Source organism: Lygodium microphyllum, chromosome 29 (genome assembly GCF_053477565.2).
Source record: "Lygodium microphyllum isolate KBCC chromosome 29, Lygodium_microphyllum_v1.1.10, whole genome shotgun sequence".
NCBI classification, from domain to species: Eukaryota; Viridiplantae; Streptophyta; class Polypodiopsida; order Schizaeales; family Lygodiaceae; genus Lygodium; species Lygodium microphyllum.
In genome coordinates this window covers 123,634,796-123,662,311 of record NC_141163.1, presented here as the reverse complement: position 1 = coordinate 123,662,311, position 27,516 = coordinate 123,634,796, and the positions used below count along the sequence as shown (strand labels likewise).

Genomic DNA, 27,516 nt, shown 5'->3' with positions numbered 1-27,516 from the left:
CCCCTCTCTTACACGTTGGGGGCTCCCAGTAACAACAGCCGCGGGGGGCGAGCCATTGGTCCCTCTCTTGCCCGTTGCACGAGCCGTTGGTGATCGCTATTGTTGGTCATCTCTGTTGTTGCTGAATAAACGAGAACTCCTTCGCCATGCTTGTTTGCGAATGGAGGTGCTGTTGTGATCACAGGTATGCTCGCTCTCTCTCTCTCTCTCTCTCTCTCTCTCTCTCTCTCTCTCTCTCTCGTGCTCTTGCACATGCATCAATGGTCTCTCTGTACGTAAGCTGTAAAGTTCTATACGGAATGTGCATAAAGCATGATGCATAGAATTTATGGAACTTGTAAACTAAAAGCTTGTAGACTAAAAGATCACCTTTTGCATGGGAAATTTAAGCTTTGATACTATATTGCTCGTGCCATAGTGGTGAAATATGTATCATGCATCAATGCTCTCTCTCTCTCTCTCTCTCTCTCTCTCTCTCTCTCTCTCTCTCTCTCTCTCTCTCTCTCTCCTACACATGCATCATGTATCAATGGTCTCTCTGTAACCTGTAAACTTTTGTATGGAATGTGCATAAAGCATGATGCATAGAATTTATGGAACCTGTAAACGAAAAGCTTGTAGACTAAAAGATAGCCTTTTGCATGGGAAATTTGGGCCTTGTGCATAGGAAATTTGGACTTGTCCTATGAATCATGATAGACTTGTCCTATCCATACGCTGAAGTTTCTGAATTTGGGTTTATTAAATCTATTTATTTTTTGTTTGCTCTTGAAAATAAGGAGCTTCTATGCATCATGGTATAGGAGTTTTTATGCATTATAATAGGGGCATACGCTAAAGTTCATAAATTTGGATTTAAACACTACAAGGAAACTAGGCTATAGCGACGTAAAATAGCAGCCCCACAGAGAAAAAAAAGCGGGCCGAAACCCGAGTGCATTTCATTTCACGCATTCGTGAAAGTTTTCGAGAGGGAGAGCGAGAGAGAGAGAGAGAGAGAGAGAGAGAGCGACCGTTTTGCATAGAGGGTGAGAGAGAGAGAGGAAGAGGGAGAGGAAGAAGGCTTCTCGCCATCGTTGTCATTGCCGCCGCCTTTCGCGAAGGAGCCGCCGTCGCGAAGAGGAGCCACCAAACCCTCCTTCAAATCTTTATGGTGAGTCCATTCTCTCTCTCTCTTACTTGTTTAGGGTTTAATTTGTGTATATTGAGAGAGGGAGAGGAAACGAGAGAGAAAGAGAGGGAGAGGGAGGGAGAGTGCATTCTCTTTCTCTTTTACTTTTTTTTATATAATTTGTGCATATTGAGAGAGGGAGAGGAAATGAGAGAGAAAGAGAGGAAAAGGGAGAGGGAGGGGGACGAAATGGGAGAGGGAGGGAGAGAGAGAGAGAGAGAGAGAGAGAGAGAGAAAGAGAGGGAGAGGAAAAGGGAGGAAATGGAAGAGGGAGGGGGAGGGGGGTGAAATGAGAGAACGAGAGGGAGGGAGAGTGCATTCTCTCTCTCTTTTATTTTTTTTGGTATAATTTGTGTATATTGAGAGAGGGAGAGGAAATGAGAGAGAGGGAGAGGGAGAGGGAGAGAGAGAGGAAATGAGAGAGAGGGAGAGGGAGAGGAAATGAGAGAGGGAGAGGGAGGGAGAGAGAGAGAGAAAGAGAGGGAAATGAGAGAGGGAGAGGGAGGGAGAAGAAATGAGAGAAGGAGAGCAAGAGAGAAAAAGGAAATGAGAGAGGGAGAGAAGAGAGAAAAAAATGAGAGAATGTGTAATATTCCCGCTCGTGAATATTGACTTCCCGCACACTGCGTAAACCTCATGCAAAGGTTATCTTCCGTATTGGAGTTGCTGGCAATGCAATCTGTAACCCGCATGCGAGAAATCGTGACCTCTGCATGGGCAAAACGAGCCCGGGGGTTCAAATCCGCAAACCGCGAGTAAACACCCTCTTGGGAGGGGCAAAAATGGATATTATCAAAGCAATTTTTTTAATGCTTATCCCTTTCCCCCAGCCGATGCACGGCAAGAGGAGAGGGAGTGTGGGGGGGGGGGGGGGGGGGGGGGGGGGGGGCAATGGCCACATGTGGAGCTCCCCTCTCCCCCTTGGGCTATATAAACCCCCCTAGTAGGGAGGAAAGGCGGATGGGGGAGGTCGTTGTGCTGTGCCGTTGAGGAGAAGAGGGAGTTGTCGTGGAGTCGCCCCCAGCTGAGCACGGCACCACTTGCAAACGCCTGTTGTTGTCACCATCACTGCATGTTGACGCCGTGGTCCACGTGATCACCAACACGTCGATTTACCAGTCCGTCATCATCCTTTTCCACTTCCTTATTATCCCCTCCCTCTTCCACGTGGATTTGTCCACATACAGAAGCTTCTAAAGGGGGGGGGGGGGGGGGGGGGGGAGGGGGAAGGGGGGGTGGCGGGGGGCGGCTTCTATAAGGCCCTTTCACACAAAGGCAACTATAAAGTCCATTCCCACTAGCCACCCTGGGGTTTTGAGGGAACCCATTTTGGTGAAAGATTTCCTACGCACGTGGGAGGGAAAAGTCCCAACGTCTTTAAGCCCTATTTCCACGTGGCCACCCGGGTTTTAAAAGAGGCGCATAAAACACCATTTCCGCGAGTGAAGTTCCATTTCCGCAAGCTTCCTTGTAAAAGCCCCATTTCCCCAAGCAAAGCTCCAAATCCCTTAAGCCCAAGCCCGGCCTTTAAAAGATCCGAAGTTCCGTGAAGTACCTCCTGCGTACAAGGGAGAAGGTCAAGTTCTTAAGGTTGCGTACCAAGGCAAGCAAATTCACCGATCACGTGAGGGCAAAGGCAAACCGGAAGCCGAAATCATGCCTATGATGGCCCCTAAAAAGTCACAAGGCACGCCTGCAAGAGGTTCATCTACTAGTATTCACGTGGATATTTCCCCGAGCCCACAAGTCCATGTTTTTTTTCTATTTTGATTTCACGTAGAAGTATTGCATTATGCACGACAATTTCATGGACTAGGATGCACCTATGCATGTCAAATCCACCTAGCTAAATGCAATTGGAAATAAATTGGCTATTTGAACATTTACTAGAATTAGCTCATGATATGAAATTGGTCATTGGTATTTTCAATTGAATGAAAAAAAAAAAAAACATAAGTTTTCTATGCATTTTAGGACCTTATCAGCAAGTTGCCTTTTGTGCATTTCAAAGTGACGAGCCTAGAACAACTATTGCCTATCATTATAAAGTTGAAATCATTAAAGTGCACTTTTGACTAGGCATGGAAAGATTAATCGCATGTCGCATTTTTAGACAAATCTTCATTGAATGATTCATTAGAGAAAAGTCATTAACCCCGTAGGAAATAGAAGAGCGCGGAAATGATTCTATGAATTTGCGTGTGGCATGTGATTGTAAATAGGAATAGGTTAACTCTAGTTTTTTTTTTTTTTGCATGAATTTCACTATGTTGTAGTTAGGAAAGGAGTGCATACTGCACATTCGTCGTACGGAAGAATTTCATTCATCAAGAGTTGTATTTAGGGAAAGGCTGCATGGTTCATTTAAGCATGAAAACTTAAAAGCTTAGAAAAAAAATTGTGAGCATGATCCTTGAATGTAAGACCTAGTAGGTTCAATGGAAGTTATGCCGCAATTTAACATGCGTTTTGGTCTTAACAAGAAAAGTTAGGGTTATTGCGAATCTAGTCGTACGTAGAAGCAATGAATCGTGTGCTTACGTGAATTGTGACATGTTGCAACTAGTTTTCCCCTTTTAGATCAAGTTAACATCTCTAGGAATGGTTCGTCCTTGTCGCAAGACAAGTAAATCAGATTATCTAAATCACCTAAACCGCAAGGGATTCGCATAGGATGGTTCAAGCGATACGATAAATACCCCAAGTGCTAACTAGGGTTTAGCACGTTAAGGACTCGACCTAGTTTCACACTTGTTACCAAGTCGAAACCCTCATACCCAAAGGTTCTACCCACCTTTACGGAATGTAGGGACAATTGGACGCTCATGCATGAAACGATCTAGGGTTTCTACCCTAAGGACCACTCGTTCAATTGATGAAACTCGGATTGAGTTGGAATCCCTAGGACCAAACGTTGTCGTCTAGTGCAACTAGGAATGGGTTGGGTAAGAAGACACCCTAAACCCTACTTCTTGTCTAATCATAATTTGGTGACCAGAAAACACCATTCGATGGGTGAAATGATCCCATAGAATAGATGTGACACTTGTGCGACCAGTTGCAACGTCGCATGGTCTTGTGGTTTGTTCACAAGAGAATTTTGCCATTCCTTGGAATGAGGTTGGCAGGTTCTTGTGCAAGTTTAACTTGCAAGAGGATGAGTAGTCATCCTGTTATAACTCCTTTCTTGGGAAAAATTGCCAAGTTAAGGGAAATTTGGTATGTGCTTGGAAGTAAAGGATCAGTTGACAATTTAGAGCGACCTGGTCGCCAGGACTTATTGTTAATATATGAAACCTAAGGTATTAGTTAAGTTGGGCTAACAAGGTATGGCCCTAATCCAAGGACTAAAGGGTTAACAAACAAACCCTTGAGGATCTTACCAAGTCGCAATTGATCCCGAATCGAATGATGGATGCATTCGGAGAGAAGGATTCACTCCTTAGCAGTTGGCCAAATAAACGACCACTGGAATTGATTGTGCTTGTAACAGTTTAGGAGCACTATTTGTATTGTTTACTCAAGGAACTAAAGGATCGAAAGATATTTAATGCTTCAGGTTGAAGGCCTGAAGGGAGAGGTAGTTTCAGTTACCCCTGACTGCCTGCGTGACCCCAACGAAGGGGGTTGTTAGCCGTGCCGGGAACGTGGATCGAACCTGTCGCGTGAGGTCTCTCCGTTGAGCTCTACTTGGAGCAGGAGGATGCTTGGGTGCTAGGGGGGGCTCTATCCGTAAATCCCTTGCCTTCCGGGCCCTACACAAGAGGTCAATGTGACTTGGGATTGGATCTCGAGGCCCGCATACTAGTCTACGGGCGGAATCTTGGATTAGTAATCCCTATGGATTGCTGGATAGCCTTCAAGCGGATTATGGATTGCCTTCAGGCGGATTATGGATTAGCCTGCTGGGTGGACTTTATGGATGTATTTCAAAGATAGATAAGATAACCTGTTGTAAAGGAATTTGTTTGACACTGCTTTTCTATGTCAAGTGCTAAGATTACTTGAAGGAACCAGTGTCTAACGAGTTAATTAAGGAAGCTGCCTGATGCATGTCCAACTAAATGTGATAGGTAATTAGACAACTAAAGCAACCTTGAGGAAAGTGCGGTGGATGTGGCCATGGGTCGGGTCTATGGATGGGTGGTCTCGGTTGGCCGAGAACTTTTCTCAATCGAAATGGACAGCAAGGAGCTCTTCTCAAAGGAAATGAATAGCAAGGGCGCTGACCTAGGTTTAGGTTATTAGAATCCCGATTTATGCTGTTTTAGGGAAACGGAATGGGAGTATGCCCTATGGGCAGAGGTCGAGCCTTGCATCCCTCTTGTTTCTCATTCTCCTTGAACCAAGTGCAGCATGAATCCGCTTCGTCCCTGGCATTTCTATGTAAAGTTGTTTGCTTGGGGTTTGACGCTAACTGCCGTTTAGGAAAGTGACTATTAGGGGAAACCCTGATTCAGGTCGGTCCTAAGTGGAAACGGCCGGAATACTTCCGTTATGTGGCAGACACGGGAAGTCCTAGATCGCAAACCCCGTAACATTTCATGGGAGTGCTAGGCATAGCTTTTTAGACTCTCTTTCTGATGGACTGCTAAGACGTGTCCTAAAAGGAAACAGGTGGACACGTTACAGTTGGTATCAGAGTGAACCGATGAAGGATCTATCTTTATAAGAAATCTTAATAAGAAGAAGTAAAGCAAATGTTGATGTTAAGAATATTTCCTTACTTTCGATGCTGTCTTGCAGAATTATGAAGCATGGAATAGATTCTTAATGTTCCAAGTCATGTTTATGACCGCGATGCATTCGTCAAATTATCGACGAAGGATCGATATGATGAACATCCTAGACCGTATTTATAATCCATCGCCTTTATACCTCGAACGGAGATGGACGAGTGACTTAGGAATCTACTACATAGTTGCCCACCGGTTTGCGTATCTTCAAACCAACCTAAAGAGGATTAAGTGGTTGGAGGACCTGAAGATCGTGAAGCTGTTCATTTTTGCGGAGGCTCATGTAAACATAACTTTACATGTCGAAGGTCGGAGGGTGGAGTTGAACTCATATGTATACGAGGAAGTGACCTGCATAATCCCCGCCAACACGATCAAGGTGTTGGGACGCTATGAGAAGAATGGGTTCCAAAGGAAAGGATACCCTAATCTTCCGATGACTTATCGATTCTTGAAGATCCATGACCCGAAACCATACTATTATCCAATTCCCGTGGCTAAATGTAACACAATATTATTCTCCTCGAACTAATGTACCAGTTGCTCTACCATCCCAATAAATATTGTACTCCGAAAGGGCTATGCCCATATAAATGAAATAAGACTTCTTTTTATTAATGTTGTATTGTCTATGGGAATTGTGGGAATTGATAAAAGTTAAGTGGTTAGGTTTTTTGGCTGAAAGCTGAAGTGGGTATGAAATATAATCATAACGATAAGCGAGTTGTTAACATCAAGAATCCTCTACCCAAGCACAACCCAGGTACAGATTCCCATTCCGTCCCTTACATCAAGTTCGGCCGTGATTCAAGAGAAGAAGTTTCTTTTCAAGCAGATCAAGCCACCAGAATTTGATGGGAAAGGTAGGATTGTCCAAGTTGATGCTGAGATTTGGATAGAGTCCATGGAAGATTACTTTGAAGCAGCCGGTACTACACCCGCCAACCAGGCAATGCTCGCCAAGTTGAAGCTCACCGGCGAAGCCAGGCTTTGGTGGAAGCAATGGTGTAGAGATTAAGGGATCTCGAAAGGATCCGTTACCTAGAAAAAGCTGAAGAAAGCTGTGCAAGGAAGATACTTATCACTTGCGTATCGCACGCAGAAAATGAATGAGTTCTACGAGCTGAAACAGCTGGGTCTGACTCTTGACGCATACTACTCAAAGTTTGTCTCACTTCTAAAGTATGCGTCTCAAATGGATATGACACAGCAGGTGTCGAAATTTTGTGCCGGTTTAAACCCACCAGTAAATAACCGCCTCGAATCTATACGCCCAACAAATCTACAGGACGCATTCATTCGAGTTGCACCCATAATTCAGGAGATGCAGGCTGTTAAATGATGTGGATCTAGGACATGGCACAAGCTATGGAGGATCAAATATGTAAACCAAGTTCATAATGACATGGACAAGTAGAGACAAACTATTACACAAGTGACTTAGGTTCCAAGATAGATTAGCTTAGACTCATAAACACAATCTTGTGTAGAATCGACAATGACAGACACTTAACTGAAAGTACAAAGCATCATGATATTGTGTTCATTTCATAGTCAAGTACAATGCTTTATAGGCTTTGAGTTGTTCCACTCTCCTCACTGTGCATATGGGATTCAGGACAGCTCCTCTTGGAGCATACATCATTTGTCTATTTCTCAACACCCCCCCTCAAATGATGAGTCCCTACACTTGCTGGCTTTTGCCCTCCCTTCATGATGACATGGCCCGGAAGACTAGCTCATAGGCAGCCTAGTCAAGTTAAAGCTTGAGACTTTACATCTTGGCAAGGGTTGTACAAATCAAATTCACTAAAAAAAAGATCCACTATGGGAAAAACATATGAAAGATACAATGAAAGTTCTTCAAAACAATCTGTCAGAGTTGTTGATGGTAGTGGAAGCATATTCTTCTTCTTCTCTTTCTTCCATGTATTGGTTCTGGTGATGATCACTTTGCAATTGTTGGGCTCTCTTCTTGTGGAAACATTCACTGGCTACATGGCCAGTCTTACCACAATAGTGACATGTAATCCGATCCTTGTTATTGTTGTTGATGGATCCTCGACCTCTTCCTTTAGGTCCAGCAGCTCCTTTGGTGTACAAAAGATTTTCCCTAGATGATGAGACATTGTCTTTTGCATTCTTGGTTTTTACTTTGCCTTCTTCATCGAGTAGTGAGTGCTCAATATCTTTAAGTGTGAGGCTTGGAACATTACTCAAAGTGGACACAAGATTTTCATATGGATCCTTGTTTACACTTGCAAGCAGTACGGCTATTGCTTCATCTTCATCAATATATCTTTTTAAGAGATGCAAGTTGAGTTTTTAAACTCTTAAACTTATTAATGTGTATGGCCATAGAAGCACTGTCTTTGATATCCAGTTTATAAAACTGCATGAGAAGTTTTACCTTTGAATTCTTTGCTTGAGTACCAAACATTTTATCAAGTTCCTCCCAGGCGGTTTTAGCATTTCTAATACCAGATATATGATGTAACACATCATCACTTAATCCCCAAGCAATGATGCCTAGTGCCTTATTATTCATCTTTTTCCATTCTTTGGATTTGAACTGGTCTTCTTCAACGAACCCGTCTTCATCATCTTCCTTCTTGTTATCTGCATCTTCTTCAAACAAGTCCCATAAGTCCTTTCGCATTAGGTGGTACATGGTCTTTTCCTTCCAGGCATGGAAGCCTTCTCCATTGAACTTTGCTATTTGCTCAAGTTCTGCCATGTTGAGCAGCTCCAATTAACTGAGAAAAGACCAGCAAGGGGGATTTGTGAAGTGTCACAAGGAGGTTAGTGTCAACTGACACTAGTTGAGTATCAATAGATACTATTCTTGAGCTTAGTATTGAATGTCGGTGCTTGATCTTCTTCTTGCTTGTTGATTTGAAGTGTTAATCTTGCTGGGAACCGAGTTCAAACTCAGATAAGAGTGGCAATGTGTGCCCTCAGTTGAAAGGAATGAGAAATTGAAGGAAAAATGAGCTTGCACCTTGATGGCTATGGCTTCTTGGATTAGGGTTTTGACCCAGGCCTGGTTTTTTCCAGATATCTAGAGCTAGAGTTGATCATTTTGGAAACTTTTTTTATGGAAATGTAGCTTACTCCATGCTCTACAAGAGCCCCATGATAATCGTCAAGATTATGTACTGCAGTCCGCACGCAGATCAGCGAAACGTAACCAGGCGCAGATATGGCAGCGACGTCGAATTTTAGCAATGGCAGGCTTGTAGGTATCCAATGTCAGGCTTAGATGTGACATATAGAAGCTCCTTGAGTAGAAGAACAATCCTCCTGAAGAAAGCACACTGAAATATTGCCTGGTTTGAGAGATATGAGAGCTCAAAGTGAGGTATGTCCTGCAGGCCACAAACTGGGGCTATGGCAGCAACTGACAATAGTGACAATGCTGAGGTCCAGATAGACAAATCTCATGGATTGATGTGATACATGGAAGTTCTGTGAGGTGGAGAACAACTTTCCAGAAGGAAGCTCAGAGAGATTTGGTATGTGAAGTGAGATACATGAGCTTCAAGATGATAGGGTGCTGCTGGCTATGGCTGCCACAAGGTCCAACTGAGATTTGAAGTTGAAACTGAAGATATGAGCTGAATGTGGGCTGGTTAGAGATCACCAGAGATGAAGGGAGACTACAGATTCAGAGTGTGAGCTGTGCCATGCCCAACTGGGCTCTGATACCATGTTAAATGATGTGGATCTAGGACATGACACAAGCTATGGAGGACCAAAGATGTAAACCAAGTTCATAATGACATGGACAAGTAGAGACAAACTATTACACAAGTGAATTAGGTTCCAAGATAGATTAGCTTGGACTCATAAACACAATCTTGTGTAGAATCGACAATGACAGACACTTAACTGAAAGTACAAAGCATCATGATATTGTGTTCATTTCATAGTCAAGTACAATGCTTTATAGGCTTTGAGTTGTTCCACTCTCCTCACTGTGCATATGGGATTTAGGACAACTCCTCTTGGAGCATACATCATTTGTCTATTTTTCAACACAGGCTAGGCCAAGAAGTAACAAGACTTGGTCTTATAATGATCAGAACAGAGGAGCATATGGGCCCCAAGCGAAGAGAGTTCAAGGTCAAAACTGGGGACAAATAAAGAAAGCAAGGACTAATAATGCCAATAACTTTGTCCCTACCCAAAGTAATGGCCGCAATCTCCGTTGTTTCCACTGCAACGAGCCCGGTCATTTCAAAAGGCAATGTCCCAAGCTTGGCAGAGGACAATGTCAAGCTCCTTTCCAAGGAACCTGCTGTGGCCAGGGAGCCGCCACCCGAGGCAGAGGAAGAACGGCCTATGTTGCCAACAGGGAATTGTGCGAAGAAGAAGACCCGACCATGGAAGCAGAGTTTGAGAGGGCAACAGTCCATGCCGCCCTTCACAAGAAAGGCCCGAATCGCTAGTTTTTGGTGATTCAGACACCATCAAACTATCAAGGTAAAGGTTTCAAAACCTTGATTGACTATGGCAATATGCATTCCTTTATCTCGCCAGCTTGTGCAAGAAGATTAGGAATAGCCACAGTAGAAGCACCTACCTTGCTTGTGGAATTAGCAAATGGTCGTGAGGTCACTTGTACTAGGCAAGCTGCTAAGGTGAAACTCTTTCTAGGAGGAAAGTTGACTTCGGTCAAATTCAGGGTCATGAACCTAGGTATCCATGAGTGTTTACTCGGAATGGATTGGCTTAAACCTAATGACGCCCACATTCATTGTGGAAAGGGACAAGTTTCCTTTCAAAACTCTGAAGGGGAATTGGTCACAACTCAAGGAGAGGCTGTAAAGCCGAAAATTCAATTGCCTAAAGCATCTTGGATTATAAAGGGAGTTAGAAAGGGACTACCTGTCTACTTGATTAAGCTTAATAAGCTAGATCAGAAGCATGAGTCTAGTGAAGTACCTTCATGGCTAAAGGAGTACGCGGATGTATTTCCTAAAGAGCTGACAGAACTTCCACCTTAAAGGAAAGTGGATCATGAGATCAAGCTAGTGCCAGGAGCTACGCCAATTGCAAAGAGGCCTTATAGAATGTCCATCCCAGAAGCAATCGAGCTGAAGGAGCAACTCAAGCAACTGTTAGATCAAGGCTACATCCATCCTAGTAGTTCACCATGGGGAGCTCCAGTGCTGTTCCAGAAGAAGAAAGATGGAATACTTCGACTATGTATTGATTACAGAGGGTTGAATCAATCAACTGTTAAGAACAAGTACCCTATTCCTAGAATAGACGAACTTCTTGACCATCTTCAGGGTGCGAAGATCTTCTCCAAGATTGATCTCAGGTCTGGCTACTATCAGATAAGAATCAAGGAAGAAGATATCCCAAAGACAGCTTTCAACACAAGATATGGACACTTTGAATTCCTAGTCATGTCATTCGAGCTTACGAATGCACCTGCCACCTTCAACAGGTTAATGCAAGATATCTTTAGGCCATATCTTGATGACTTTGTACTTGTCTTCTTTGACGATACCCTAGTCTATTCTAAATAGGAAGAAGACCATGAACCCCAGCTTTGGATTGTCCTTGAGACAATGAGGGCACACAAGCTTTATGCTAAGATGAAGAAGTTTGCATTCTTCAAGCATTAGATTGAATATCTAGGATTCATCATATCAACGGAATGAATCTTAGTGGATCGAGATGTTCTAGAATGGCCAATACCAACAACTGTCAAAGAAATACACAGTTTTCTTGGATTGACAGGATGGTATAGAGTCTTCATAAAAAACTATGCTTTGATTGCAGCTCCTTTGATGGATTTACTGAAGAAGCAAACATCGATTGCATGGTCAACTACCGAACAATCTAGCTTTGATAGATTAAAGCAAAGTTTGGTATCAGCACCTATCTTGAAACTTCCAAACCTCAGTAAGGAGTTCGAAGTAGTAACTGATGCGAGCACGCTTGCCTTAGGATGTGTGCTTATGCAAGAAGGTCATCCTGTAGCATACTCTTCAAGAAATTGAAGAGTCATAAGAAGAATTATTCTACCCATGATCTAGAACTGTTAGCTGTCATCCATGCTCTAAAGCTTTGGAGACACTACCTGTTGGGTAACAAGTTTACTCTAGTGACGGATCATAAAAGTCTCAAGTGGATATTTACCCAGAACGAGGTCAACATGAGGCAACGTCGGTGGATTGAAGTGCTAGAGGAGTATGATTTTGAAATCAAATACCGACCTGGAAAGGAGAATGTAGTTGCCGATGCACTAAGTCGCTCGCAAGGCATTCCTAAATTCTCTAATCTTGTAAAATCCATCAACAGCTAAATCTCTAGCCACAAAAGTATCCATGCCAAACAACCCAATACTTGAGCTAGCTAGAGAAGCATGCCATGATCAAACCTATCAAAAGATGCTAAGGGAGATCCCTATCAAGGATCAGGACCAAAAACTACAAGCTAAGTATCATGAATTCTCTGTCAATAGTGGACTTGTCTACTATAGAACGAGATTATGTATACCAGCAAGCCAGGCACTTAAGTAGAAGATAATTTGGGAAGCTCATGATTCCCCTTTCTCAGGACATCCCGGCTATGCCAAGACTCTCAATGCAGTCAGGAAGAGCTACTTTTGGGAGAGGCTTAAAGGTGACATTCTCAAATATGTAACCTGGTGTTTGTCTTGTCAACGTATTAAGGCCGAACATATCAAAATGCTAGGAAAGTTGCAACCACTTGACATTCCCCAAATGAAATGGAAATTCATCAGTATGGACTTTATTGTTGGCCTACCCCAAGTTCAGGGAGGATACAACTCCATCATGGTTGTGGTTGATATGCTTAGTAAGGTTGCACACCTTATTCTTGTTAAGACAAACTATAAAGCCTCAGACATTGCAAGGTTATTCATCAAGGAGATATTCAAGCTACATGGGTTGCCCAGAAGAATCATTAGTGATCGTGATTCCCTCTTCACATCACACTTCTAGAGAGCTATCTTTAAAACCATTAGGACTCAACTCTGTTTTAGTACAGCCTACTATCCCCAAACTGATAGTCAAATGAAGCGAGTCAATCAAGTCATCGAGGATATGCTAAGGGCACACTGCTGCCGTGAACCAAAAAGGTGGATTCAATACTTGCCTTTGGTTGAATTTGCCTACAATGCTTCTTACTAACAAAGCATTCAGATGACTCCTTTCCAAGTGTTGTATGGGCATGACTGTCGAAGTCCCCTAAACTGCTCAGATCCAACCTTGAGGGTTGAAGCTTCAAGGCAGATCCTAGAAGAGGTGGATGACCAAGTGAAGTCAATTAGACAGGACATCCAAGCCGCCAAGGATAGACAAAAGGCATACGCGGATTTGCAACGTCAAGATAGAATCTTCGACGAAGGAGACATGGTCTTCATTCGCGTACGCCCAAAGAAGAGTTCCCTATCCTTAGGAGATTGCAAGAAGCTAAGTGCAAGGTATTGTGGACCATACAAGATCCTTAAGTGCCTAGGACCTAATGCTTATAGGCTGCAACTCCCTGAGAACCTAAGGGTTCATTATGTATTCCATATCAGCCTACTGAAGAAGTATGTACCTAATGCTAGCCATGTACTTGATGACCAACAAGTTGTAATGCCTAGCCAAGGAGTCCTTGAGCTACGGCCTAACATGATCTTAGATGTTAGGGAGAGACAACTGAGATCCAAAACCTTGAGAGAATGCCTCGTCCAGTGGAAAGATTATCCCAAGGAGGATGCCACTTGGATGGATGAAAGCACTCTCAACCAACAATACCCCCAGTTCTTATCGAGATGAGGACATCTCGATTTCTCCAAGGAGGAGAGAATGTAATATTCCTGCTCGTGAATATTGACTTCCCGCACACTGCGTAAATCTTGTGCAAAGGTTATATTTTGTATTGGAATTTTCGGCAGTGTAATATGTAACCCGCATGCGAGAAATCGTGACCTCTGCATGGGCAAGCCAAGCTCGGGGGTTCAAATCCGCAAACCGCGAGTAAACACCCTCTTGGGAGGGGCAAAATGGATATTATTAAAGCAAATTTTTTTACGTTTATCCCTTTCCCCTAGCCGATGCATGGCTGGAGGAGAGGGAGTGTGGGGGATGGGCTTAGTTGAGTGGTGGGCTACATGAAGGGGGGGGGGAGCAATGTAATGGCAACGTGTGGAGCTCCCCTCTCCCCCCTGGGCTATATAAATCCCCTAGTGGGGAGGAAAGGGGGACTAGGGAGGTCGCTATACTGAAGGGCGGGCTGTGCTGCACCATTGAGGAGGAGAGAGAGCCATCGTGGAGTCACCAACGGCTGAGCACGCCACCACTTGCAAATGCCTGCTGCCGCCATCGCCGTGTGTTGACACCGTGGTCCACGTGATCACCAACATGTCCATTTACTAGTTCGTTGTCATCCTTTTCCACTTCCTTATTATCCCCTCCCTCTTCCACATGGATTTGTCCACATATAGAAGCTTCTTTTAAGAAGCTTCTAGAGGGGGGGAGATTCTATAAGGCCCTTTCACACAAAGACACCTATAAAGTCCATTCCCACTAGCCACCCCGGGGTTTTGAGGGAACCCATTTTGGTGAAAGATTTCCTGCGTACGGGGGAGGGAAAAGTCCTAGCATCTGTAAGCCCTATTTTGGCGTGGCCACCTGGGTTTTAAAAGAGGCGCGTAAAACACCATTTCCGCGAGTGAAGCTCCATTTCCGCGTAAAACACCATTTCCGCAATCATCCTTGTAAAAGCCCCATTTCCCCAAGCAAAGCGCCAAATCCCTTAAGCCCAAGCCCAACCTTTAAAAGTTCCGAAGTTTTGTGAAGTACCTCCTGCATACAAGGGAGAAGGGCAAGATCTTAAGGCACGACAATTATGCACGACAATTTCATGGACTAGGATGCACCTATGCATGTCAAATCCACCTAGCTAAATGCAATTGGAAATAAATTCGCTATTTGAACATTTACTAGAATTAGCTCATGATATGGAATTGGTCATTGGTATTTTCAATGGAATAAACGAAAAAGAAAAAACATAAGTTATCTATGCATTTTAGGACCTTATCAGTAAGTTGCCTTTTGTGCATTTCAAAGCGACGAGCCTAGAACAACTGTTGCCTATCATTATAAAGTTGAAATTATCAGAGTGCACTTTTGACTAGGCATGGAAAGATTAATCGCTTGTCGCATTTTTAGACAAATCTTCATTGAATGATTCATTAGGGAAAAGTCATTAACCCCGTAGGAAATAGAAGAGCGCGGAAATGATTCTATGAATTTACGTGTGGCATGTGATTGTAAATAGGAATAGGTTAACTCTAGTTTTTTTTTGCATGAATTTCACTATGTTGAGTTAGGAAAGGAGTGCATGCTGCACATTCGTCGTAGGGAAGAATTTCATTCATCAAGAGTTGTATTTAGGGAAAGGCTGCATGGTTCATTTAAGCATGAAATCTTAAAAGCTTAGAAAAAGAATTGTGAGCATGATCCTTGAATGTAAGACCTAGTAGGTTCAATGGAAGTTATGCCGCAATTTAACATGCGTTTTGGTCTTAACAAGAAAAGTTAGGGTTATTGCGAATCTAGTCGTACATAGAAGCAATGAATCGCGTGCTTACGTGAATTGTGACATGTTGCAATTAGTTTTCCCCTTTTAGATCAAGTTAACATCTCTAGGAATGGTTCGTCTTTGTCGCAAGACAAGTAAATCGGATTATCTAAATCACCTAAACCGCAAGGGATTCGCATAGGATGGTTCAAGCGATACGATAAATACCCCAAGTGCTAACTAGGGTTTAGCACGTTAATGACTCGACCTAGTTTCGCACTTGTTGCCAAGTCGAAACCCTCATACCCAAAGGTTCTACCCACATTCACGGAATGTAGGGACAATTGGACGCTTATGCATGAAATGATCTAGGGTTTCTACCCTAAGGATCACTCGTTCAAATGATGAAACTCGGATTGAGTTGGAATCCCTAGGACCGAACATTGTCGGCCTAGTGCAATTAGGAATGGGTTGGATAAGAAGACGCACTAAACCCTACTTCTTGTCAAATCATACTTTCGTGACTAGAAAACACCGTTTGATGGGTGAAATGATCCCATGAAATAGATGCGACACTTGTGCAACGAGTTGCAACGTCGCATGGTCTTGTGGTTTGTTCACAAGAGAATTTTGCCATTCCTTGGAATGAGGTTGGCAGGTTCTTGCGCAAGTTTAACTTGCAAGAGGATGAGTAGTCATCTTGTTATAACTCCTTTCTTGGGAAAATTTGCCAAGTTAAGGGAAATTAGGTATGTGCTTGGAAGCAAAGGATCAATTGACAATTTAGAGCGACTTGGTCGCCAGGACTTATTGTTAATGTATGAAACCTAAGGTATTGGTTAAGTTGGGTTAACAGGGTATGGCCCTAATCCAAGGACTAAAGGGTTAACAAACAAACCCTCGAGGATCTTGCCAAGTCGCAATTGATCTCGGATCGAATGCTGGATGCATTCGGAGAGAAGGATTCACTCCTTAGAAGTTGGCCAAATAAATGACCATTGGAATTGGTTGTGCTTGTAACAGTTTAGGAGCACTGTTTGCATTGTTTGCTCAAGGAACTAAAGGATGGAAAGATATTTAATGCTTCAGGTTGAAGGCTTGAAGGGAGAGGCAATTTCAAGCCTGCCTGACCCTAACCAAGGGGTTTGTTAGCCGCGTCGAGAACGTGGACCAAACTCGCCGTATGAGGTCTCTCCATTGAGCTCTACTTGGAGCAGGAGGATGCTTGGGTGCCAGGGGGCTCTGGTCGTAAATCCCTTGCCTTCCTAGCCATGCACAAGAGGCCAACGTGACTCGGGATTGGATCTCGAGGCCCGCATACTAGTCTATGGGCGGAATCTTAGATTAGTAATCCCTGTGGATTGCTGGATAGCTTTTAGGCGGATTATGGATTGCCTTCGGGCGGATTATGGATTAGCCTGCTGATGACTGGACTTTATGGATGTATTTCAAAGATAAATAAGATAATATGTTGTAAATAAATTTGTTTGACACTGCTTTTCTATGTTAATTGCTAAGATTACGTGAAGGAACCAATGTCTAACGGGTTAATTAAGGAAGCTGCTTGATGCATGTCCAACTAAATGTGATAGGTAATTAGATAACTAAAGCAACCTTGAGGAAAGTGCGGTGGATGTGGCCATGGGTCCATCCTACGGATGGGTGGTCCCAGTTGGTCGGGAACTTTTCTCAATCGAAATGGATAGCAAGGAGCTCTTCTCAAAGGAAATGAACAGCAAGGGTGCTGACCTAGATTTAAGTTATTAGAATCCCAATTTATGATGTTTTAGGGGAACGGAATGGGAGTATGCCTTATGGGCAGAGAGGTCGAGCCTTGCATCCCTCTCGTTTTTCATTCTCCTTGAACCAAGTGCAGCATGAATCCGCTTCATCCCTGGCGTTTCTATGTAAAGTAATTCACTTGGGGTTCGACGCTAGCTGCTGTTTAGGAAAGTGACCATTAGGGGAAACCCTGATTTAGGTCGGTCCTAAGTGGGAACGGCCGGAATACTTTTGCTACATGGCAGACACGGGAAGTCCTAGATCGCAAACCCCGTAACATTCCATGGGAGTGTCGGGCAGAGGTTTCTAGACTCTCTTTTCAATGGACTGCTAAGATGTGTCGTGAAAGGAAACAGGTGGACACATTACAGAATGAGAGGAGAGAGAAAAAGAGAGAAAATATGTTAAACATAATAGGAAAAGAGAAAAAGAGAGGGTATGGGTGAGGGAGGAAGAGGAAGAGAGAAAAGGAAATGAGAGAGAACCTAATAGGGAAAGAGAGAAAGAGAGGGTCAGGGTGAGGGAGGGAGAGGAAATGAGAGAGGGAGAGAAAGAGAGAAAAGTAAATAGGACCTTACAATAAGCTCATCCTAGGCTCATAGGGGTTAGGCCGATCCTCAACAAACCTAAGGGATATATGGCTAGAGATCCCTAGCATACTTGTGCCTCCTAACATAATGTTCTTCTTGTAAAGAGACCTCTCATACATGGGGCTTGTTTTAGCCTCCACCACGCAAATATACAATGAAGGCAATCAGCCTATTAGTATGAAAAACATTCATTTTTTATAATGTAAATAAAAAAATGACTTTGGATATTCCATAAAAATCAATCTCTTCTTAAAAAGACAAATACAAAAAACTAAAACAACATCATTCATATGCTTCGCAAAACTAAAACAGTATCACCACAAGATCTCTTAGGAAACTCATATTCAATTATCAATTTTAATTAATAAATATAATATAAAATCACTTGCAAGGACGGACACTCTTTTATCATTAACCCTCTTTCTTCCTTAGAATAGTCTTAGGAACAAATTTATGCTCTAACAAGCATATATTTGAGCATAATAACTATTTTAAGGTTTATTCCATGAGTAGTAGTAGTATATATGCAACCATCAAGCTAGAGATCATGCTTTTGTATCTGTGGAGATTCCAATCACATGCCCTCATAGAGATTGTAGTGTGCAATAGTGTGGAGAGAAGATGGGTGAGTTGTAAATGGTAAAGGAGAATTCTATCAATGATGGAGAGAAGATGAGGTGAATCGCCAATCTTATTCTTAGTGAGTGCAACCTACCCATAGTCGTGGTTGTCGTGGTCGTGGTCGTGGTCATGGTCATGGTCATGGTCGTAGTCGTGGTCATGGTCGTAGTCGTGGTCGTGGTCGTTGTAGTCATAGTCGTGGTCGTGATTGTGGTCGTGGTCGTAGTTGTAGTCGTAGTCATATTCGTAGTTGTAGTCATGGTGGTAGTGGTGGTGGTCATGGTCATGGTCGTAGTCGTGGTCATGGTCGTGGTCGTGAATCGTGGTTGTGGTCGTCATAGTCATAGTCATAGTCATGGTCGTAGTTGTGGTCATGGTCGTGGTCGTGGTCGTAGTCGTGGTGGTGGTGGTGGTGGTGGTGGTAGTCGTCGTCGTGGTTGTAATCGTGGTCGTGGTCATGGTTGTGGTTGTGGTTGTGGTCGTGGTCGTAGTCGTAACGTAGAAAAAGAGAGAGAGATGGAAGGAGAGGATAACAATTTAAGAAAAAAAAAGAATGATAACGAAAACAAATTGTTTGTCGTAATGTAGACAAAATGGAAAACGATGAAGGTTTTGTTGTTCGAGATCGCGAGGCGTATCTTAATTAGTGTGTTCCATGTCCTTGCTCTTAATGCAAGTTGTCAATTAGACGAATAGAACATGTATAATGATTTGGCGAGTTTCAATCTGAGATCATTGATCAGGCAATTGTGGATTTTCAGCAAATGGTAAGAAAAGTTAATATCAATCATGCATTGTACTTGCAAGCTAATTGAATACCATATACAATAAGATTGGGTCTGGTTGGTAAATTTTCTATCCAGGGAGGTGATGTCTCGTCCCAAGGAGGAGTGCACCCTTTGCGGCAAATTAGAAGAGTTTGTGGGCATGCGATGGATGGAGTGCATGAGCCAATTGACCACTTGCAAGGTCAATCTATACCGTCAATGCCAGAGGAGACAGGTAGCCTTCCAGATCTATCTACAATCTTGGAGCTTGAGATGGAGGTAATGATTGATGCATTGATTCCCATGGATGTCGAGACTTCTGATTTGCTTAGAGAGGAAGCATCCATACCATTATATGATGGGTGCCGAGTATCTCGCCTGAAGACACTGCTTGCACTGTTAAGTGTGCAAGCAAAATACGGGTGGAGCGATGCGAGTGTGATCGAGTTGTTCATGTACCTTGTACATACGCTTCGTTGATTTTTTTTGGCACTATTATTAAAAATATTTGTGCTTTTTCAAGGTGTTTATGATTTTTTTCAGGTTATTGAAATATCATATATTACCACATGCAAATATCATGCCTGAGTCTTGTGATGATATATGACATGTTTTACGAAAGCTTGGCATGGACTACAACAACATCCATGCATGTATCAACGATTGCATACTGTTTGGAGGAGAATACGAGACTATGGAGACATGTCCAAAGTGTGGTGCTCACAGGTATCAACAGGACTTGCAATGGCAAACTATCCCTCAAAAAGTTCTTAGATACTTTTCGTTTATCCCCCCCATAAACCACATGTTTCGTACGTCTGACATGGCAAGCTTGACAACGTGGCATGCGCAGAATAGGTCCACGGATGGAGTTCAATGAATATCAGCGGATTCACGCACACGGAGCCACATTGACTCTACCTTCCCAGGCTTTGCTCAAGAGCCTAGGAATCTTCGGTTCGGTCTTGCAATGGATGGTGTGAACCCATTCGGTCTGCAGTCAACTTCTTACCGTGTGTGGCCTATAGTCCTTGTCAACTACAATATCCCTCCATGGATTTTTACAAAGAAATGATATCTCATCCTTAGCTTACTTATCCTCGACCGCTATAAAGTCAAAAATATGGACGTGTATCTTCGTCCATTAGTCGATGAGCTTAAGATTTTGTGGGAGGAGGGGGTCACCGTGCAAGATATGAGCAAGCACGATGGTCGGCGATCAACCAATATTCAAGCCATTCTCATGTGGATGATGCATGACTTTTCGGGATTCGAAGAGTGCTCAGGTGAATAGGCCTCTGTTCTCATTCGTAATATCTATATTTTATCTTGTTCAAGCTTGTATTCACTGGGTCATGGTGTTGGAACAGGTCTGGTTACCTCAGGTTATCATGCATGTCCATTGTGTGGGCCAAATTAGACTCCCGAAGGTCACGAACCATGAAGAAGATGGTATATCAAGGATACACCGCTTTCTTGCCAAAGGATCATGAACTTAAGGAAGGTTTTCTTGGACGACCTCCAACACGTATGAACACCGCAAGCTAGTACGAGCTGAAAATGGTCCACGCAGAGTCACATCCAAACTAAATGAAACGGTTCTTAGTTTTCTATAAGTTGCCATATTGGACCCACTTACAGGTCAACCACTTGTTGGATCCCATCCATATTTTCAAGAATGTGGACAGCTTACTATGGGACCACATCATAGGAAAGAGAGACACTATAGGAGCACGAATGGATTTGAAGGAGGTAGGTAAGATGGAGGCGCTTTGGCTGTAGTCGAGTGCTGATGGTCGCATGCAGCTACCTCGCGCTCCTTGGGTTTTGTCCACTAAAGAAGAGCGCATTGTGAAGCAAGTAGTCAAGTCTATCCGCACTCCGACGGGTATGATGCGTTCTCTTAGGTCTGCATTTTCTAAATATGAGCAATTATCAGGGCTAAAATTCCATGACTGGCATAAGATATATCAGGTTTGTACTACGAATGGATTATAATTGGCGTGTGCATTTTGTTATTTGGAGTGTAGTCATTATTCATAATGCTTTCTCATTTGTGACAGTTTATACTACTGATCATCGCGATCGCAGGATGTCTTATTCCAGAAATACGCGGGGCCATTTACATGTTGTCAACTTTGGTGCAAGGGATCTCACAAAAGGAGATTAAGACGTCCTCTATATTGAATCCGTGAGGCGGGGAGCAGTGGAGAGGGTTTGTATCTTTGAGAAATACTTGCCCGCCAGCATGCTCACGATACAAATCCATCTTCTTGTGCATCTTGTAGATGAAGTGGAGATTGTTGGACCTGTCCATACGCGATGGATGTTCTTCTTGGAGGGCTTCATGAAAACCCTGAAAGGCTTTGTGCAACAACGAGCTTGGCCAGAAGGTAGCATGGCTGAAGATTGGTTGGTGTCTGAGGCACTAGTGCATATTTCACAATGGCTACCAACGGTGGATCCAGGCAATAAAATGCTATGGTCGTTGAAGGACGATGATAGACTGATTGGAGATGTGGTGGTTGGAAATAGGGTAGAAAAAATAATGGATGCTACAATGGAGGAGAAGGTGAATCGCTTTTGTATGTTGCACCATGTCTCTATGGAGACGTGGCCTGCCAAGTACCAGATCTCTAGGCAAGATTGAGAGGAAGCGCGATCTAAATTCTGACGTAGTACGTGTCATCGATCGATTCGATATCCCGAGGGCATAGAGGAGATGCCGCGGTTCATGTCAATGCGATGGTTGCATGGAGCTTTGACCGCAGCGTCTTGCGAAGGGACAGAGGTCTCAATGGAGGAGTGGAAATTCTCGAGGGGATGTAGTCCAAAGGTGATGAGGTGTTTAGGATTTGTCATATCTATATTTTATATGCGACATCTAATTTGAGTGTTTCAATATACAATACAAAATATATAGTGCAGCTGGTTGCGCGGATGGCATTTTCGTGTGGAGTGTATTGACAAAATGCGCTCCACAATGGACTGTGGTATCATGGTAAGGTTCGAGCAAAAGAGCCAGCGAGGAGCAACGGATCCAAACACGATTATAGATGAGATGGAGTATTTTGGAAACTTGCAAAGTATTGTTACGGTGGATTACCGTAGCTTCTCCATGATACTATTCGATGTGCAGTGGTTCAAAGTGGTACTTGGAGGAGCTGGAGCAACAGTTCGACGAGGTCCATCTGGATTTCTCGAAATAGATTCTGAAAAAAAATAGACCGATTTGCGCGACACCTTTGTGTTGCCGGTCCATTGTGAACAGGTGCATGGACTCATTTGTTTATTAATTGTATTACGACATGGTATATGTCACAATAGTTTAAACTCTCTTGTATGTGTTTGTGAACATGTAATCTTCTATCCAAACCCCTGACAACCTCGATGGTGGTATGTTATACCTTCAGCTCCCCAAAGTGCGAAAGTATATTATCAAAGCGATGTTCCGAGCATAGATGAAGACAATATGCAAATAGAGGGGTGGATATTGCAAGGGGTGGAGGCCACCGAAAGCTTGGAGCCAGCATCGGCTAACAATGATGGAAATACAGGAGTCCACGAATTCTTTGAGAATGAGGTGGATTCATCCTTTTGTGGTGACATGTCTATCGACCTTCCAGTGTATGCGGAGTTGTGCCAGGAGATTGACATGGGACCATAGGATACTTCATACTTGGAGCATCCACTTACTCAATTCGTTGACCAATCGCTTATAAGGATACATAAGATATGCATTTTAAGTGAGATCTTTTTTTTAGGATTTATATTACTGTGCTCTGTATGATTTAAATTTATTATTCTAACATCATTTTTTATCTATACATGTGACATTTTCAAGATGAGTTGAGGGATGAGTGATGAGGGATTGCAGGATATCTTCACACGCATGTCTCTAAACCAGATTGCGAGATTCAGAGACATGACAGACCAGGAGTTGTCTCAGACATCGTAAGGCCGCTCTGCTAGATCTACTTTAGCGCGATCGGATGCTTTAGCTTCGAGCAGACGAGGTCGATGCTCCAGACTTGGGCCATAGGGAGGGAGTGCTTTAGGGTTAGGGGGATGCTGCAGAGATACGGAGGCAGTGAGCCCGTAGTTGGCACGGGATACATGTGCCACTCCTCTCTCTCGTGGCGGTTCGAGGGAGCGTAGCTCAGGCTCAAGTGGATGTTGTGGAGACACAGACTCGGTGTCTCCGTCTCGTCGTTCAGCCGGAGTTGCGTCACCTCCAGGATTTGTCACATCTGTGGGGACGTCTACTCCAATTACTCCAGCTTTTGCTCAGCCGTCTGCAGGTGGCACCTCTATGGGTGCCACTCCAACAGATATTACCCTGGTCGGTACACCGGATGCACAGGGGTCTCCTGGATATGCCCAGGAGTGTGGACGCAGATGGGAGAGGACTCATCTTGGGCATATCCTAGGGAGATATACATATCTAGTCGATCAGGAGCCATCATCATGAATGATGAGGGGAGGAGGGTGATGGCTCGCATGAGAGAGTTGTGCCAACAAATTTTTCGGCATGTCTTAGATCATTGGAAGAACATACTGGAGGGGAGCAAGGACTACATAGTAGTATTCTTGCATGAGGAGTTTCCAGTTCCAGCCTCAGTAGATAGATTTTCTACGGGCTGGATGATGGATTGCATGCGTGTATATATGTCACACAGACGATCGGACACACGCAAGGCACTCAAGAGTGGGATTGCAAAGGCCGAGTGGTTAGACGCGGATGACTGGCGCCACGACTGAGGGAGGAGACTAGAGATTCTCCAGGACGTTGGAGTCAACAGCGCGAGGCGGGGAGGGCACGACTCGAGGTCGGAGTGGTCCATCATCTTGGGAGTGGCAGCCACATGACATATTTGGAGGACTTTGTAAGTTTTTCTTTTGTTTTACTTGTTTATTTTTTTGCAATATCCTTTATACTAATAATCATGTTTCTAACAGTTAGTATTTTGTTTTCTTTCTAGCACTCCATTACAAATTACGATTCGACCGGCCTTGAGACTCGATATGCAGAGGCATGGTCTCACTTCATTGATCAACCGATTGTATAGATGCGGCGGCCTTGTAAGTCACTCATCTTTCTTGTCCGTAGTTACCATGTTTAATTAGAATGCATTATTGTATGGTGGACTGATGTTTTATTGTTTCTTTTTTTGTAGAGTCCGTTTCGATGCTCCTTTGCGGTGGGATGAGCTTTCGGATGGCGAGGATATGTAGCTCGCTCTCAGATCCCTAGAGCTCACACACCTTTATTTTTTGGTCGCCTGATCTGTGTAGACATTTTCTATGTATTAGTGATATCTTGTCATGATTGTACCGATCGCTTTCATTATGCGATCATGTATTTATTTCATGTATCAGTGTTATGATTTCAGTATACTTTGTTTTTGTTTGCATGAGCATCGTACACAGTGCAAAAACTATTTTGTATGGCTCAAATAAAGCACACAGTGCTATATTGCCACAATTTTTTTTCTCTGTTATCGTCGCTATTAATGTCGCAAATTTACTGCTCATGTCGTTATTGGCGTCGTTATTTTTGTCGCAAATCGTCGGTATCAGCGTCGTTATTTGCATCGTTATCAGCGTCGTTATTGGCTGATACCGACGCAAATAACGACGCTGATACCGACCATTCTATGGTATCGCCAATAACGATGCTTTTTGCGACGACCGGGGTAAATTTTGTTATTTACATTTTCATCGCTTTTAACGTCGGTACAAGGCCTATATCTTGTAGTGAAATCTATTTATTCTCTATTTGGTCTTGAAAATAAGAAGCTTCTATGCATCATGATAGAGGAGATATACATTGAAGTTCTTGAATTTGGGTTTAAATCTATTTTATTCGCTGTTTGGTCTTGAAAATAAGAAGCTTCTATGCATCATGATAGAGGAAGCATATCCTGAAGTTCCTGAATTTGGGTTTAAATCTATTTATTCTCTGTTAGGTCTTGAAAATAAGGAGCTCCTATGCATCATGGTAGAGGAGTTATTATGCATCATGATAGAGGAGTTATTATGCATCATGATAGAGGAGTTCTTATGCATCATTATGTTTTAAATAAGGGCATGTCCTATATCCATACGTTGAAGTTCCTAATTTTGGGTTTAAAAATTAATTTTTTCTCTATTTAGTGTTGAAAATAAGGAGCTTTATAAGGTGGTGAACTAACAATGGTGGATCTATTATGAAACACCCCCTATGTTTATCTAAACATTATTGTTGTAAAGGAGCTAAATAGATACAGTCTCTTCCCTAAGAAATATTTAGGCATGTGTACATAGTTGTTTCAAGAATATGTGTCTCGTAAAGTTATGCAAGAATATTAGATAGGTGGCATCATAGTATAGCCAAGCTCAAATTACATATTTGCAAAGTAAATTATGTTTTTGTAAAAACCTATGTAGATTCTAGTTTCTTGGCAAGTTTTAACATATTGTAGTTAGCTTCCATTAAAGCTGCTTTAACTTTATAGTTCATAGTTTAGTAGTTAAGTATAATTATTTGACATAAGCAATAGATGAAACTTGGTTTAGGGTTTCAAGAACCTGTGTCTCGTAAACTTATGCATAGAATGATCCCTTGTAAGGTAATAGTTGTTCCAAGAAGTTTAAACTAAAAAAGCATATGCAAATGTGTATGTTTGGATTAGATTGGTGGCATCATAGTATAGTCAAGCTCATATTAGCTTTTTACAAAGGAAATTATGTTTTTGTAAAAACCTACGTGGATTCTAGTTGCTGGATAAGTTTTGACATATTGTAGTTAGTTTCCATAAAGGCTACTTTAACTTTATAGTTCATGGCTTAGTAGTTAGATACAATTGTTTGACCATATCAAAGTAGAACTTCACATCCAAATTAATGAATAAGATCTAACTACACATTGAATATGTTCACACAAAGGCCTTTTTTCGTATTGGCCCCTTGCTATTGGCCCATGTTGGTGGACTTGTGGTGTGTAATGGCCCTAATTATACAATGATTATGTATACAGATTGTCTCATAAAGTTATGTGTGCACTTATTATGCATATATTGATATTGTCTCATAAAGTTATGCATTCAACAATTATTCATACACAAATTGTTTGATAAAGCCACATAAAGAACAATAATGTTATGAATAGAATATGAATATGTGTCTCGCACAATTATGCATAGAATGATATTGTATACGAATTGTCTCGTAAAGTTACGTAAAGAACAATAATGAATCAACTATGTAAAGAACAATAAACCCATTTGTCCATTTACATATTGTAAATAATGGATCAATTTTCATGTGTAAGGTGGAGCTCGATGGATTCTCAAGAGAGCACTCCCATGGAGGAGTTTCATAAGTTCATGTCTCAAATGAGCCAGGATGGAATATGCAGTAATGACTTTATGTACTTTTCGAGCCAAAGTGTGAGTGTTCCAAGCCACATTCCGAGCCATAGTGTGGTTGGCAGTATTTCCGTAAATGTGTTTCCAAAACACCCTCCTTTGATCAATCCTCGTCCTCCTCAATTCACACCGTTCCATCGATCAAGACAATTAGGTATAGAGGGACCACAAGAATACACAATAATGTAATTTTTCATCCAATTGCACATAGTCCTCAACATGGCCCCTCGGCACCACCACAACAAGAACCACAAGCACTAAGTTCCTATAATGCAATCCAGGACACATGTGAAGAGGTTGACCTACTTTAGGATTAAGAACCAATGGTGCCACATTCTGAGAATGCCAACAAGCAACATCCACGATGAACTTCATCAGAGTCAGATGCACCAAAACCTCCTAAACCAAAGAGGACGCAAAAAGAAAAGAATCAGGATGACACACCCAAGACACAAGATCATTCAACAACCACAAAAAAATCGTTTGCTCAGGGAAGGATTCATGGACAGTACAACTCATTCACATCCAAGGATCCATGAGTGCAGAGTTCTCAATGCCACCGAAGCAAGGAGTGGATATATAGTCCAAGGTAGTCACATAGCTAGCATCACTGTTTCCGAAGTTCGACAAAGATAGTGAGGCATGCAGAAAATGTTGGGGACATGTTTATGAGTCATATAGAAAGAATAAGGTCCACAATGCCATATCAGACAATGATCGCAAGATCATTTATCAGTAGTATGATATTGTGGATGAATATATGTGGAATCGTGCCAATGTTGTTAGCGATGCACATGCCTCATCTATTAGTGGGTTGTCTTCTCCAGAAGACAATACTACATTAGTCTGCAATGATCCAGATGACCATACCTAGGAAGACATTGCCTC

The 27,516-nt window shown here is 42.7% G+C and overlaps 1 long non-coding RNA gene across 1 annotated transcript; it reads left to right on the top strand.

Annotated features, from left to right (window-relative positions):
* Window positions 1-65: 65 nt before the first annotated feature.
* Window positions 66-24,516, top strand: LOC148011104 (uncharacterized). Its single transcript, XR_015689432.1, has 3 exons — window positions 66-184; window positions 24,202-24,301; window positions 24,397-24,516. It is a non-coding gene; the product is annotated as an uncharacterized LOC148011104 (long non-coding RNA).
* Window positions 24,517-27,516: the final 3,000 nt, after the last annotated feature.